Source organism: Mytilus galloprovincialis, chromosome 4 (assembly GCF_965363235.1).
Source record: "Mytilus galloprovincialis chromosome 4, xbMytGall1.hap1.1, whole genome shotgun sequence".
In the NCBI taxonomy this organism is placed as follows: domain Eukaryota; kingdom Metazoa; phylum Mollusca; class Bivalvia; order Mytilida; family Mytilidae; genus Mytilus; species Mytilus galloprovincialis.
Genome location: NC_134841.1, coordinates 92918350 through 92936262, shown reverse-complemented (window position 1 = coordinate 92936262; position 17913 = coordinate 92918350). Strand labels below are relative to the sequence as shown.

The window sequence follows — 17913 nt, the reverse complement described above, 5'->3', positions numbered from 1 at the left end:
CCACATGATTAGAAAAGTAGATTGTATTATATTTAGTTGTTCTGGCTTGATTCGTATAGTTTCACTTTTATTTAATTCAGATTTTGTTACAGATATCCACAACGATATTTTGATCATATTTTATACCTTTTGATTCCACATTGTAACAGTAAAGTAATTAGTCTGTATATTTCTATTTTTGTCTTACATATTTGCATTGAGGGTTTTTAAAAACCTTTCTCTTTAGTCCAAAACTGCAAACACTGCCAACACTGACTCATTTTGTGACCTTGATATTAATATTAAAGATATGAGCCAGGGTTTTCACCAAACAAAAAAATCATAAAAGATATGATATATAAAGATATTAATGCATGTGAAGTACTTTCATGGGCAAGACCTTGTCTCATGTCTATCTTGCCCTAGAACTATGTAGGGTAGACACATTTATTACATCACAAGTGACGTATCGGCATTGATGTGTTCAGAAAATATTTGATCTGTTCATTTATAAAAGAAAGCATATAATTTGGAAAGGCATGAATAGTTTGCTGTACACATCAGCAAAACACTCATCGCCTCCAATAATTTCTTTATTAAACTCATACCAAAGTTATGCTTAAAATATTCTAAAGTTTGAAAAAAGCTAAACATTAATATGATAATAATGCATATATCGTATGTAGTGGTGAGTTTTTTTGTTTTGCTTGGTACATGTAAGACATATCAGGGGCCAAAATAGTTCTGACCCTACCTTTTTGTTTCATCACTCCAAGACCAAAAGTGTTCAACAACAAACAAAATAACTTTAGAACATTTGATTCCAGCATATTTCTTATTGTCATCTAATAGTGCAAGCATTAGCTTTTGGTCATATAATATAAGTAAATATTTATGAATTAAATTAATTTAGCAAACATTAAGACAAATACCTTCACAATGAGTTCCCAAATATCCAGCAGGGCATATACAGAAGATAGTATCGTTCACGACAGCGCATGTGCTGTTGTAATAACAAGGATTGCTGGAACATAGTGCATCTGTAACATTCGTTTATAGCCATTATTTCTTGAGATACAAATACTGTTTTAATACAGAATTATCAATATTCAAACTTTTCTGTCGATATGATTATAAAAAGCAATCTTTACAAACCTAATCAGAATGCAATTTCACTGACTATTAACTGAATTATCACATAGGCCCAGTGTAAAAAAAAACACGCTTCACAGGTACAAGACTTACAACACAATGTAACAAACAAATATAATACTATACTTAAAATAATACAAATTGTGAATAATAAGATAATAGAAATTGTGAATAATTTTATAACTGATTATCCACCAACCAAACGTTGCAGAGGTATTATTTTGAAAAAATGTTAAGAGCGATAAGTTTACCATGAAGTTTTTAAAATTCTTTTTATCTATTATAATAGTGATATTTGAATACTGGAAAATTGTATCAGTTTACAAAATACAACACAGAAAACTAAAGACTGAACAACACTCATCCTATCAAAATCTGGGGTGATCTATGGTGTCCAAGACGGTTCAAAATATTTCTACTGTAAATTTTTCATGAACTGTCACTTGTTATCAACAATTACATTGAATTAACACTTTGGTGTCACTCGAAACTTGATCTTTCAACCGTACTTCTTACCTTTATTTGGTAAACTGCAATCTTCTGAAATATGAAGTATGGAATCTATATACAAATGTGATAAAAATATTATCTTATTGTATTAATTTATTACGCTTTGTTTACTTATGTAATGTAGATATCATAGAAACAAATGCACTTATGGTACTGACAACTTCACGCTTTTTCTTTCTTTCATTTTGTTCAGTGACCCTTGAGCACTTGAATATTTTACTCGTGAATTTTATAATATAACGACAAAAATGTTTAAAGGAAAAACAAACGATTAAAATATCGTATGAAATACATATTGTTTTTCTTTATCTAGAGGGGTAGTGGAAAATTATGTAATTATTCTCCAATTTGGTGAGAAAAAAAACCCTGCTAAATTAACTCGACACCCAATCATTGGAGCTGTACAGAAAATACAAATAAGCATTTTGAAATTTGAAGTATCATGTCGATAATATCTAAGACAGCATCAGCTTCAAATGTTAAAGCAAGTAACATGCGTCAATGTCAGAAACATAGCAAAGGAATATGTTGCAACAGATAAAAATGTGCAGAACATGGCGTAAACGTATAACTAAAAAGACAGCAGACTACAACCAAAATCATCATTACTCTTATGAGTGGATTACAGATTCTCCGAAAGGATAATAAATCCTGCTTCAGTTATTGCGTTTAACGTATTTTTCATTGAAAGTTTAAATTTGGTTACAATGGAGGAATTCCAGTTAGTCTTCCCCTTTAGTAAATATTACACTTCTGTTTGAAATTACAATATTGAGGACATACTCTCGCTTATTTTTCAAATTACATACATTAATGACAATGTTATATATATTTAAACAACAGAAACCTGAACACATATCCATAGTTCGATAAATCTAAAGTTTTAGTAATAGGTAACTATAAAATATTTTTGTTTAGTTGGATGTAGAAACTGTTAAAAATGTCAAGTAGACAAAACGAAATTTTATTTTTAAATTCTAAGTATTATACCTTTATCTTTTTTAAGGGAATAGTAGATACATAAAATGAAACACAGAACAGTTGAAATAGTCAGGAAAATTGTACACAGCTTCCAGAATTTAATTTTTCTTCTCTTTCGAATTTCAACTTCCATAAATTTCTTCTCCATTTTATATTCGGATGACGTCGTTGTTTTAACAGTTCATCTCTGAAATATAAGCAACCTAAATCCACTTTATAATTATAACATGCATCTGATATATAAGAATAAGGATATGTGATTAATGATTGTCAATGACATAACTATCAACCAGAGAACAACGGAAATGGATATAAGCAATTATACACAACCATGCGACCTCCCTCAAAGACTGAAATCTATATCGTATAGAAAGATAATATGAGGCAGGCATAACCTGTGAATGGGGACGAAGTCTGTATGATTTTTTTTATGAATCAAACATGTTAAAAAGAGAAACGGAAATACCGTAACGTTTCCGATGTTGGTTCTGTTGTTAGGGATTTAGTTGTGACGTTATGACGTCATATTCAATGTAAACAAAGAACGTAAAGTTTCCGATTTTGGTTCTGTTGTTATGGATTTTAGTTGTGACGTTATTTAAGTTATGACGTCATATTCAATATAAACAAAGAAACGCTGTCATCAAGTAACGTTTTTTTTTTTTTTATAACAAACAATTTTTAAAAATGAATTAGTATTGAGTTCCTTTCTTAGACTGTTCATAAATATACATTTTATTCAAAGTCTCATGCAAACAAGACCGGAAACGGAAGTAGATTTCTGCGCAGATCCGGAAATTCAAAAACGCGACAAAAAAAATTGAATGATTTTGAGTTCATTAGTACAATGAAAATATCGGGAAAATTTTCCCGATTTTTTTTTTTTTTTTTTTTTTAATTGAATTTTCTACTGTTATTGGGGACTTCGTCCCCATATAAAAGATAAAATTTCATAGCTAGTTGCATCTGATAAATTTATCATTTGCCCCTTAAGTATATAAAAAAAAAATAAAAAATGAAATAGAATTATAAAAATAATATCAAATATTAAGTAATTGGGGTAAAAAAATATCAAATAAGTAATTGAGGTAAAAAAAATCTCTAGCCTTATAATTTACTAATCATACATATATTACGATCCTTCAAATTGTTAAAAAATCATCACAGACAAGGGAATGGGCCTATTAAAAAAAATCCTGTTTCACGTTTGCGCATTTACGTTCATTACTTTTCCGCATTTTTACTTGTATTTCACCTGTAAAAATGGTAATAATGATATATAAGACTTCATTTTATTATGGTATTTTTCTTAATTTGTATTTTATTATGATAAAATAATTCCTTCAACAGACACAGTAGATTATATTTAAATTTTTCAGATCCATTTCTTTGGACTCACTTTCTTATCACAAGAGGAGATTGATGATTGTTTTGTAGAAGACATTATGCCAGTTACTCAACAAAACGAAAAATGTTTGAAATTTGCTGACTACATCCTAGAAAACGACGTTGCCGATAATTCGAAGTTTCCACCGCAAACATGGGCATCTTCTCCGGACACAGAAGCAAAAAGAACTAAAAAAATCTGAATCGTTTCATTTTCATTTTAACTCCCAGTTTTATTCGGTCTATACCAGCAATAGCACCAGTTCATAAAAATGACCGCGAACAGATTGAATTCGTATCCGAGAAGAGATTAAGAGGTTAGACTTCATAAAGTCAGTTGGCTACAACTTTTCCGCTCTGACAAATATGTAAACTGTGCTACATGTACTTTATAATAGTATACTGACGTTTACTGTTTTATCTGTAAATATAAACTTTTAGTGCTGAACATTGACTTATAATTGACATATGACCACATATGATTTTTAACATTTTCAGTTGATAGTTTCATTTTTATCAAAACGACGTATCCTGCTCGAAGTCCTACTTCCGACTACCCGTTGGTGAGCAGGGGGCAACAGGTAAACCTGGCAAACGGAAGAGGCATACATTTAAAATTAAAATGCGGATACGCAAATAACCTTTAACAAAATCAAGGTAAAAACAATGCGGAAAAGAGTACTATAAAAACGCGGAAACGTAGTACCAAAATGCAGAAACGTAAAACGCCGACGGGAATATTTTTTTTTCGTAATTTTGGAAAAGATTTTTCCGTGTTCAACTAAAAAATTAAAATCTACAAAAGGATTGGTTTTGTTGATAATTTTAGATGAATTTTTATCAAGTTAAATATATATATCCACATTATTCCAAGATATGTCTCACCATTTTTTTTCTTAAAATGTCCTGTACCACGTTAAGAAAATGACCATTGTTATATTATAGTTCGTTTCTGTGTGTGTTACATTTTAATGGTGTGTTTCTGTTGTGTCGTAGTTCTCCTCTTATATTTGATGCGTTTCCCTCAGTTTTAGTTTGTCACCCGGATTTGTTTTTTTTATCACAATCGATTTATGAATTTCGAACAGCGTTATACTACTGTTGCCTTTATTTATGCAACTTGAAATATCATCAAGGTAACGGTAGGTGTTATTAAGTTATCCGATACTGCAAATTCACAAATTTTTGCGAGGTTTTATAAGTGCAAATCATCCAAAAAGTTGGGTAATAATAATAAGATCTGGTATTCTGATATCGGATAAAGTATCAAACTTTTCCCTGAAATCACAACAAATAATCTCAAATTTTTGTTCACTAGGCAAACATGGTAATTAGAATTGCACTAAATAATGTCTTAATTTCAGTAATGTTTTAGGCTTATTATAAAAAGGAAAATCACAAAAATACTGAACTCCGAGGAAAATTCAAAACGGATAGTCCGTAATTAAATGACAAAATCAAAAGATAAAACACATAAAACGAATGAATAACAACTGTGATATTCCTGACTGGGTACGGGCATAATCCGACTTAATGCAATGCCAATACATTTGAATCGAAGATTTTGGTGATTTTATGTATGAGTTTTTCCCTAAATTATATAATGATAACTTCTTAACCATACTTTTCTGTGGCTTTTAGTTTTTTTTTATTTGAGATCCATTGCCGTAGATTGTTTTTACAGTTAACAAGTAGATACAGTCTGGGGTAAAAACGTCAAGCAAATGAACATAGAAAATAAATATTTTGTTTTCATATTTTGTTAAAAAGTAAAATCACAAAAATACTGAACTTAGAGGAGAACCCAATCGGAATGTCCATTAATCACATGGCAAAATCAAATGACCAAAAACATCAAAAACAAATGGACAAGAACTGTCATATTCCTGACTTGGTACAGGCATTTTCAAATGTAATGTAATATATTAATGAGTACATAAAGTGACTTTTTAAACGTGACGTATTAAATTATACTCTTAGTTCATTCCAAGTGCATAAATACAATGTATTTTTAGAATCATTGTTATGTCTTAGTAGCATATTACACCTGCGAATCTTTTAAACCGTAAATACCCCTATTATAAAATAAGTGTATTGGTTTTAATCGATATGAAATAAGTTGTAACATGACACTAGAGGTAACTTTCAAAAATTAGTTGGGTGCAATTAATCTCATGCTCGGGTAAAACTATACAAAAACCTCATATCACTTCTCCGTACAAAATATCACATAAAGTTTTACTCCGAAATGTTTGCTACTTTATAATATTTGCATTAAATTTTCGTTATTTTAATATTATACACTTTCAATTATTCTATGAACAACTGGTTTTTAATTATTATTTAAATTATTATTTGATTTTCAAACATTTGGTCTTGTACCTAAACTTAACACATGTCGTACACATACTAAAATTATGTTTCATTTTCTAAAAATGTTGAATAATATCTGTCATTTCAAATCGACATTAAATTATGTAATTTTGACTGAAAACCGGTGCTGAAGTGTTATACCGTTTGATCAACCACACGTTTTGTCTCGATTTTTTTTTGCCGCAGTATCAATTTGGAGCAACCCACTCAGCATTTTCCATAAGATCAAAAGAGAAAACGATTCGATCACTTGACCCCGTTTACTACAATATTTATATACTCCCGATAGTCAAATATGGAGTTTGAAAATTTAACTGTCTCGAGTGCAGAACTATCGTTATCAAATGAATCGTATGGCAGAATCTATATAAATACACGACATTAATCGTTCTGTAAAATTCTTGGTATTGCGTAATATCTATGTTGAACCGAAGTACTAAAACAATGTTCAAACAAGGTGAAAGTATTTTAATAAAGTATGCCTGGGATTTTCTCCCTATTTCAAACCCACTGGTGGTCTTTGTAAGTTTTCTGCTCTCTTGTCGGATTGTTATCACTTTGACATATTTGCCGTATGAATTCCCTATTTCATGATATATCCATATATTATCTACGTCGATAAATTTGGAAACTATCAGAGTTTCCAGTTCCAACGGTAAACGTAGATAGCCTTTTCCATTTTTTTGGTCCTGTTTGCCATTTAGGTCCCAATTTATCTGTTTTCATACAACATTGGCTGTCACTTTTTTTTGGTGTAGGTAAATCAAAAAAAGAACTTGGCAGTACCAAATTTATAAAGTGTTACCATTATTTCATAAAATATTATAAACATGAAATAACAATAAGAACATCAATAGTATTACCGTGAATAAAAAAACACAATTGAGATTCGATCTAACATAAAAAAAAAAACACAAAAACTAAAGAAACTATATAATAAAACAAGATAACCATTGACGATTTCCCCCCAAGGTTAACACATCTATATATGAACAAATTATTGGAAAATAGAAAAAATGTGGAAGATTTCAATCCAATCGAAGTAAAAAATTCTAACTTTCAAATAAGCAATGAAATATCCAATATTGTTTAATACTTTTTCTGATACACATTAAAAAAATGTGTATTTTTCATGATTGATCAATTGATATTTATGATTCTAGAAATTCGGTTAAGCTAACATCTTATAAGAAAGGTTTTTATTCAAAATGTGTATATTGTATCTGCTAAACAGCTTTCTCTATGTGCTATAATATCCCTTTGTGTCCTATGACTTTTAACATGGCTTGGTATTTATGCATCCAGCTATCGCGTTTTTGTTTATGTAATATACAACTTAAAAACAAGTATATAGAACATTTATCTAGCTTTAAAAACGATGGAAAGTGTCTATACTAATTCGGGAAGATGACAGTTGTTTAACATTCGTTCCGTTGGCTTGTATCTGATTTTGTTAGTTTGTATGTGCTTCCCTTTTGTAATTTTTGTTAATACTTTTTGATTAAAAATTTTTACAATGTGATTTTGATGTACACCCACTTCAAGAATCCAAAGAGTATCACTAGCATTTAGTTGCACGTAAAGGTGGCATAAATATCAAATCGACTGTCAGGATATCAGAAAAAGAGTGAATTTTCATCGGAGTTCAGTATTTTTTTGATTTTACATTATCCTATACCTTTGCACTATATCCCTTCCGTATAAGTTTAGTTATTGACGACATCCGCTTAATTCTTATTTAAAAGGTGTAGTAGGTGAATATTTCATCACCTACAGGACGGACCAATGTTTATTTTTACAATTAAAACCGTCTACTTGTGTTGATGGATTATTTTACGTACTATTCCACTTTTTAAAACCAAATCTATAAATTTTGATATGCTCTGTTATGTAAACATATTTGATAGCCAGTATATTAATTTTCCACACCATGTCAATAACCCCACGTCGTTTGCATACTTACGAAATATGAATATTTATAATGTTATCTTAAATCCTGATTTGTGCAAATATTCCAACAGTAATTATTTCAACATTAAACGCAGTCCATTTGTTTGATCCTTTTTTAAATACACAAAAAAACAAACTTATTGGTTTACCCAATGACATATTTTGAGAAACTGTAATCTTACTGCAATGCTTCATTAAAGAAGGTTTCGTGTGTATTTATTTATATTTGTAAGCTCAAAGATTATTGAAAGCACAATCAACTAATTGCCTTTATCCTATTTTGAACAATGCTTAAAGAAAAAACAATATCATTTACACTCCTGTATTGTCAATTCTCAGTATTAATCACCGATATTGAAACATGTAGGTTTAAACCTTATGCTCATTTATCAAAATTTCAGACGTTTATTGTAAAGAGAATGAAAATAGCAAGGTGAAATTAAAAAGCATAATTTGCCATGATAACATGGGAAAAATGATAAAAAAAAAACCACCAAGAATGTAAATACACAACGGGATTGGTATTTAGTGGTTAAAATTTTAATACTTTACTTTAAAAAAAATATTGAATAGGCATTTGTAATCAAGATCCCTTGAAGGTCAAATAATATTTCAAATAAGATTCGTATTGATAACTGTAAAATGTCTAATTGATTAGTCTGAGTAAAATGTTCCATATCTTTAATTGCATTTCCCCCTTTTTACTGTTCTGGTACATACATTTTCGAAAAAAAAAATGTTTTGGAAAGTGTTCACATTTTGTGAACTGAAGACCTTGGTGAAATTTAAAAAGTTTATGAATAAAAACAAAATTTGTTTTAAAAATAATTAAAAAGTCGGAAAATAAATAAGAAACAAATTGTGGACACTTTAGAATATATAAACGACAATAGCAAAATTAACCGTATGTCTATTCCTTTTTTTCCCAAAACAATCGTTCAATTTTTACTGCAGTGGATTCCGATTTCAAGAAATTATACGTTTCTTCACCGATGCTAGAGGTCTACATATTTGACAGTTAATAATCAAAAACGTTGAAGTACTGATGAGGCAAAAATAAAATAAAACCGAAACAAGGATTTAGGAGTTTTACTGTGATATATTCGTTTATTTTCATGATTTCTAGATTGATTTCCTTTCCTATAAAATGTCTTTTTGCTTGTGTCCTTTTCATTTTCTTGCCTTTAACAGATCGGCCATCTTAACAAACTTTGTTGTTTGATATAGCGTTCATTTTAAAAACAATTATTTAAATTTGTCATTGTTAAAATATTGTTTCGGAGAGTATCATGAGTTTCCATTCAAATTGCTCTAGAACATCAAATGAAAGGACAAATGATTCAGTTATCAATAAATATCATGTATCAATGCTTTTAATAATTATAACAACCCTGATATTAAAGATAACAAAAGATAATATTATAGCATTTAAATAATAAAAATTCAGTGATTGTGAATCCAAATTTCTATAAAACACAAAAAAACTAAAAATATTTACCAGTTATATATGTTTTTGAAATTAACCAAGATAAAAATATCAAAAAGACACTTTCAACTAACAAAATTTTGATATTTAACTTAATTAAAAAATATTTCATTGTAAAAAAAAATATATATTGTTCATCTTCATTAAAAAGTCTACTTAAAAAATACTTACAATATATGTCCAAAAACATGAAAATCAAAGTTTTAATGATTGGAAGCTTCTAAAATATATCGTTTTTCATCAACCCTCTTTTCACATATATAAGTGATTTTTAAAATACATATTTGATTGGCAAATACACTTTAAACCGTTTGATATAGTTATACCTCATCCCATTTTGTTCCGGAAGAGTAAATATGTAAATCGACAGTCTTTAAATAGATGACAGGTATTTAACTTTTCATACACGTGATTAATCAATATTCAAATCAGCATGTCATATACGTTATACATGTTTAAAATAAACCCATTCAAATAAGTGCAAAACAGCCTATATCTAACCAACGGTTTAAGGTAACTACAAATCAAAAATGTAAACCGTATTGACATCAACTGTCAGGATCCTCTGGCCTTGGTTAGTCTTGGAAGTTTTATAATTTAAGTTCAGTTATATGTTGTAGAATTTAGTATGACGTTCATTTCACTGAACTAGTACACATTTTCACTGAAGGGCCTGATGATGCCCAACTCCTGGTGCAGGATTTACTCACTGCGTTAAGACCCATTGACGGCCTTTGGCTGTTATCTTCTCACTGGTCGGGTTGCTTCTCTTTGGCATATTCTCCATTTCCATTCTGAAGGGGTTATAAAAATAAGCATTTCACAACGATATTCTACACATAACAAATTTTCACACGCTTTGTAACACCTAGATTAACTGTAGTACCAAACAAATTTGAAATAGACTGAAATGTAAACTATAACTTTTACTCTGAAAGCATTTCATTCTGCTTAAAAAGGAATGTCATTTTTATTCTCTGTTGCACAATTGTCTCTTATACAATCATACAACTTCATCTTACTATTACTTCATGTTTGTTGATATAAAAACAAAATGCGCAATTAATAAAAAAAAATGTACGTTGAGCCATCTTTAATCATGATGCTGTTATAATCACAACTACATACAATGCGGGGATATTAAGAATATAAAAAATATAGAATTACGTAAGTCATATGAAACGAGTGACTAGTAAAAAATAATTTTTATCAAATTCTTGAACCGATGCATGAATATATCATTAACTTAGTCTTATGCACATGATTTTATCATTTTTACGCATTCAAATTGTAAATTGAAATAAATCTCTCGGTCTGTTATTATGTGAAAATATGGTAGCTAATTAATTGTCGTGTTTTGAAGCCATTGTTTACCGATTGTCACCCAATTGTAAACAATCAACAATGAAGCATGGATATTGAGAGTGTGTATAGCATGTACAATAAGATAATAGTACATTTCAATGACAGATCCATGCGTATAGCGTTCACCTGAATTTTACGTGAAAGGTCACGATGAGTTCACTGCATACGTAAAAAATATCGGCGAATTATTTACTGGAAGCATACAAATTAAACAAAAAAGTAAATTCTTCTAAATTTAGACAAATTATAGTTTTCTTGAGAAAAAAGTATATATACACAAGCTTTATATTAAAAACTAGCCATTTAGCTATAAAAGACATATGTATAACTTTTTTTTTTAATTTGAAGTTTCACATTACTTGAAAAATAGTCTGTTAATAAAATAAACTTGGTACGAAAGTTGCACACTTTACTGCTAGAGATTAATTCAAATATCGTATTATAGAAACAAATTATGTCTTTTTCACATTTATCAATTTCTTTTAATATGATTTACGATCACAGCATAGCTACCAAACTTTAAACGTATACTTTTAATAAATGTAAAAATCAAATAAGGATTCACAACGATGACTTTTCAAATTATTATATTTTGTAATAATATTAACTAAATGTCTACATAATTTGAATGAAATTTTACTATTGCATTCATTTGCTGGAGACTGGAAACATGTAAAACATAAACAGTTTAATCATCTCATAGATTAATAACTATGCAACACAAATATAGTTATATAGTTTAAGAACATAAAAGTAACTTTTAAATGAATCTGAATGCATCAAAAGGAAAAAAGAAAATCGTATGAATATTTAATAAATAAAAAGAACCGTGATAATTATAACACGTTAATGTTTTTAAGATGAACTTTAATAACATGTCGAAATTTAAAACGAACATATTGTATCATTTATAATATAACTTATGTTCTAAATTCACGATGTTCAAACGAACATAACATATTTATGTGCTAACTTGCTCTATTTTTCAGGTACAACTCTGATCCTAATTTCTGTTCTAAACTGACTCATATTGTATATATGTATATAAATAAGAAGAGAATAGTTCTGATACTAACAGACACGGTGACCATTTCTATTTATTCATAATTAACAATCTAATAGTAATCAATTTTCTATAAATGTCTTTTCATTTCATTTCATCAAACAAGGTCCTAAACATCTCTGCATAAACACTTCATCATATCAAATCTATAAAATAAACATTACAAATCAGTATACTATATATACATATTCACTACAGACGTCTTATACACATTAAACAAGGAATACAAAAACCAAAAAAAAAAAAAAAAAATTGTCTGCAAGTCGAGTGGTCACCGCCCAGCCTTCGATAAAGTTAAAAACCCGTTTTCAATCTATTAAATACCTTACTAATTTGCATAACTAGTTTATTCTATTGTTAAACAATAGACTAAAATAGATCCGAAAATTCATACGCATACCGCACATAAATTTATTTATGTTCTAAATTCACGATGTTCAAACGAACATAACATATTTATGTGCTAACTTGCTCTATTTTTCTTGTACAACTCTGCTCCTAATTTCTGTTCTAAACTGACTCATATTATATATATATATGTATATAAATAAGACAAGAATAGTTCTGATACTAACAGGCACGGTGACCATTTCGACGTACAAAGAAAGCAGAAAGTGAAAATGTTATAAACCTAAATTCTTAGAAACTGATAATCGTTTTTCTAAACTATCTGATACGTAACCATCTTTAGCTAAATCAGATTTCCATCTTCCATGTATTTTAAAAAAGTCTATCTGGTATATCGTATTTAGCGGCTGCTGTGGCACCGCCTGCTCTGAAGTTGTGTAAACCAAATTTGTTTACATTTGAACCAATTCGTGATAAGGCCTCTTTCATTAACTCTCTTGCTCGAGTATACGAAATTTTTACATTTTTACTTCTCAATATAAAAGAATTGGTTTTCTTTAAAAAAGACAATGCAAGAAATATAAAGAATTCTGAATTATTCTCAATCTTTGCTAAAACTAGATAACTTTGCAAAAGCTTTACAGGACAGTAGGAACTATCTAATCTAGAAATGACAACATTATTACCATGTCTATAACAAGCTGTTTTGCTCTTACGAATAAAGATATTGACATGCGAAGTATGAAAAACTACTTAATATTAACAATATGAAGCGTCTAACAAAACAACTAATATAGTTCCTTTGAAATCTCCTCTCACAAAAACAGAGTTTAAATTCTTTCCAGATTCGAAAATTCTCTCTGGTTCGTTGAACTGAAGCACATCATTTATGTACTTTTTTTATTTTAGACCAGTGTCGAAAATCAACGGCCAAAATGGCGATGAAGACCAATTCGGAACTATCAAAGTTCCTTTAGTTTTGCATTTTACTAAATGATTTATAGCCCTGCTAACCTCAGTTACTGGAGGTACTAGCCAGTTGTTCTCACCGGACCAGTCGCACGTGAAAGCGTCGACGCATAAAGAACCTGGGTTCCAATATAAAGAATTAAACTTTTGTAATTTCGTATTTTCAAAGCTAGCAACCTATCCGCTAAAAATGGACCCTATAAATCATTCAAGAATGTGAAAAATTCATCTGAAATACGCCAGTCGTCAATATTGACAATTCTACTTAGCATGTTTGCTTGTTCATTCTGTTCCCTTGGAATCCAGTTAACAAAAATAGTAATATCATTTTTGCGACAACAATCGTATATTGATAAAGCTAAAGACTGTAATTCTGGTACTTTACTACCCTTGTGAACTATTGTTACAGCGTTTTGATTATCTGTATAAAACGAGACCGTGCAATGCTTAAGCAAACGTGTATTATTTTAATTTTAGTTTCTTGTGTACAATTTGGAAATTTCATCACTGAACTAGTATATATTTGTTTAGGGGCCAGCTGAAGGACGCCTCCGGTTGCGGGTATTTCTCGCTACATTGAAGACCTGTTGGTGACCTTCTGCTGTTGTTTTTTTTTCTATGGTCGGGTTGTTGTCTCTTTGGCACATTCCCCATTTCCATTCTCAATTTTAAAACTTAATATAGACAACTCTATTGCTTTGACTTCCCTCCAAGTGGAGCTCTTCAATTTTTCATCGTCAGACCAAGATTTATGCATAATCTGCTGTAGATTATCTATATATCCAGCAGCCCCCCCTGTATTGCTTGCATCTGTAAATATGTAAAATTCAGAATCCAGTCCTAACAAAGAAACTGTTTCTAACTTACAAATGTTATCTCTCCAAAATATCAGATCTCTGATACAAGCGTTAAAATGATTTATATTAATAGATTGGTTCCAATCTTGTCTTAAATTTATAACTTCAAACAAACCTCTCGACATGATCTGTGTAATATGACCTAAAGCGGTAAAATAAATGATTTTACCAGCTGCTTTTGCTAACAATCTTACTTTCACTTTGCAGGAACTGTTAAGTATAATATTAACTAAGTCAATTAAATCATTCTTTTTTTTCTATCTGGTATATTGAGTTTACATATGTCTAAATTCCATATAAAACCCAACCATTCTAATTTTTGTGTTGGTGTCCAGTGACATTTATCTCTGTTTGGTACGAACCCCGATGATATAAGATCTGACTTTATTAAATCAGAATGCATTTTACATGTGTTTTCATTATCGGACCCGAACCCGTTATCTAAATAAACAACAACTTTGATTCCTTTCTTTCGCCAATGTTTTACTAAAGGTCTAACTTCTTTAGTAAAGATATATCCACTAGATTTCAAACCAAAAGGAAGTACAGTAAAAACAAAAAAACTTTGTTACACCTCCTAACTTCCAGGAGAAACCTAAATATTTCTGATGCTCGTTAAAAATATCAATATGATGATATCCTGATCCAAAAACGAATCCGAAACAGTTAGAAGATACATACTGTTTAACTACTTTCCAATCTTCAAATTTAACCTTGCTATCGACTACCTGTTTGTTTACGTGTCGTAAATCTAAAATTAACCTGTGTTTTTTTTTCGCAGTCGAGACAGTCAAAGGATTAACCACGTGGGGTCTACTCGATACCTCACGTATCAAGCCCCCTTTCATTAAATCTAAAATAGCTTTTGAGACAAATTCACTATTATCAAATGCTGATTTGTTATTTCTTAAGAATATTTTTTTGGGCTCGTTAAGCAAAATAATTTTGTAACCATCTGTAATAACATTCAAAATGAAATCTGAAGCATTAATTTGTTTCCAAAGGTTAATAGATTTTTTCAAACGACCTTTAACAAAAATATCAGAATTACAATTTTCATATTCATAAAATGTTTCAACAATATCATAATCTTGTACCTTGAAAATGTCACTGTTATGGTCTTTAAGAAGAAGATCCTCTGGGAGGTCCTGTCCTTGCCTTTCCCTTCCTGCACTCTCTTGCCCAGTGCCCTTGCATGCCACAGTTGTAGCACACGTCTGAGGTCTTGAAGCTGTTTTGGTTGCCAAAACTTTGCCCGCTGGCGGCCAATCCCCCTCGAAAGGGCTGCAGGCGAAATGTAGAATCAGAACCACTTGTACCATTATGTGCCATTTGCGTTGTTGAACCAGATGCTTCTGCCGGACGCTTTCTACTACTGCGTTTATCGGTTTTATCTGCTTTTATCTTTTTAACTGCTCTCTTATCTGCTGTACGTATTCTTTTCTCGTCTTCCGAGTCACTGGCCACTTCATCTGAAAGGTATTCATTCACCGTTCTCCAACCGCCCTCGGACTTATCCGGAATTCTAATTAATTTATTTCTATTCTTGATTCTGCACAGACGAATCTTCTAAAACCCTAACTGCCTTTTTAGGTCGATTCTTTTCAATGTAACCAATTGCCGTGCTGATACTGTCTTGAATATCAGAGTTAAGCTCAAATTGTACCTGATTCCCCTTAAATTTAAAAGTATTCTCTGCCTTCTTTGCTCTCTTTACTAACGTCTCTGTAGTATCTGAGAAATTCTTTTCTATCCCGAAAAGTTTATTATTGAAATAAGTTGTCATCAAAGAAAACAAGTCTGCATGTGAAACTTCAGGTGCCCTATCTTGCTCTGAATTACCTTTTTTCTTCGTTGATTCAGCAGCAGAACGTAAGGCTTCTATTGACTTGTCAGGAGACTTGGTTAATTCTCTATCGTCGAGGTCTAGATCTGAATCGGACATCTTGAAAAATGGTCTGCAAGTCGAGTGGTCACCGCCTAACCTTCGATAAACTTAAAAACCCGTTTTCAATTTATTATCAGTTTATTCTATTGTTAAACAATAGACTAAAATAGATCCGAAAATTCATACGCATACTGCACATAAATTTATCAGTCTTTTTGACCTTTCGTTATCAGCAACATAGAACCATCGCATTACTTTTTTTAAACACAGTGAAACATAACTATAAATGTATTTGACTCATTTTATAGGTTCTTCTCAGTCGTATAGCTCATCAATTTTCGGGCATTTGTACATACTTGGCTTTCAGGTATTTGACTTTAGGCATTCTTTATAAAATTAAAATAAAAAATTGCCCCATACATACATGCATGTGTTTTTCAAATATAGAGAAGTTTTCTTTCTTTTAAAAAATTCCTTTGAAGAAGTATTAAAAACAATTTAATCTTTGAAATCAGTCGAAAACTGTCTCACTGATGAGTCTTATATGTCGATATACCAAATTATAACGATCGTATTTTTTAGGAGTTTCTGCAACCAATGTGTACATGTTACTAACTTGGACGGTTTGCCCAAACGGTTTTCGCCAACCAAGCTCTCAGCAATATTATGTTAAGTGAAATGTTCGTTTTCTGTATAAAAAATCCAACTTTTAACGTTTTAATCCTAAACACATCCAAGTCGCCCAGTTCACAGGGTTACAGTCTCTGATTACATAAACGAGCCATCTATTCCGTGGAAAGAATAGAGGCTAGATAAGAAGTCCACTTTATCTTTAGATTTACAATTGTTTTCAAAAAAATGAACCAAATGATATTAAAAGCCTCTAACGCTTTACCTAAATTTTAACAATGTGAGTCAATAATTTCGTATGTAGAAAAAAAATTGCAAGAATATAAGAGTGACAGTGGTGTAATCTGTTTCTCTTATGATTTTTATCCTTCTTTTTCAAAGATTTTAGGAAAGTTGTGTACTTTTTAATAACTTAATAATACTTTTAGATATTTGGATGATATTTTTTCTCTCAATAATGACGACTTCAGTATGTATACTAAAGAAATTTATCCTGTTAAACTTACTTTAAATAAAGCTAATACTAACAATGACCACTGCCCATTCCTCGATCTTGATATTTATATCATCAACGGAAAGCTTGTTACTAAAATTTATGATAAAAGAGATGATTTTTCATTTCCTACCGTTAATTATCCATTTTTAGATGGTGACGTTCCCTTGTCACCATCTTACGGTGTTTATATATCTCAACTTGTACGATTCGCTCGTGTATGTAACAATGTTTAAGATTTTAACGAGAGAAATTTATGTATTACTGAAAAATTATTACACCAGGGTTTTTGATATCACAAACTAGTCAAAACATTTACTAAATTTTATCATCGGTATAAGGACATCATTCGTAAATATAACTCAACATGCAGACTTCTTATACGTTCAGGTATTTCACATCCAATATTTTATGGAAATATTCTTTATAAAACACAAAAATGTCAGTATTCACCTCAGAAGCTTACAAAACCTTTAAATAGAC

The 17913-nt window shown here is 30.4% G+C and overlaps 1 long non-coding RNA gene across 1 annotated transcript; it reads right to left on the bottom strand.

Moving 5' to 3' along the window:
* Positions 1 to 938: 938 nt before the first annotated feature.
* Positions 939 to 2784, bottom strand: LOC143070842 (uncharacterized). Its single transcript, XR_012976736.1, has 3 exons — positions 2632 to 2784; positions 1648 to 1671; positions 939 to 1019 (listed from the first exon to the last, which is right to left on the bottom strand). It is a non-coding gene; the product is annotated as an uncharacterized LOC143070842 (long non-coding RNA).
* Between the last annotated feature and the right edge of the window lie 15129 nt (positions 2785 to 17913).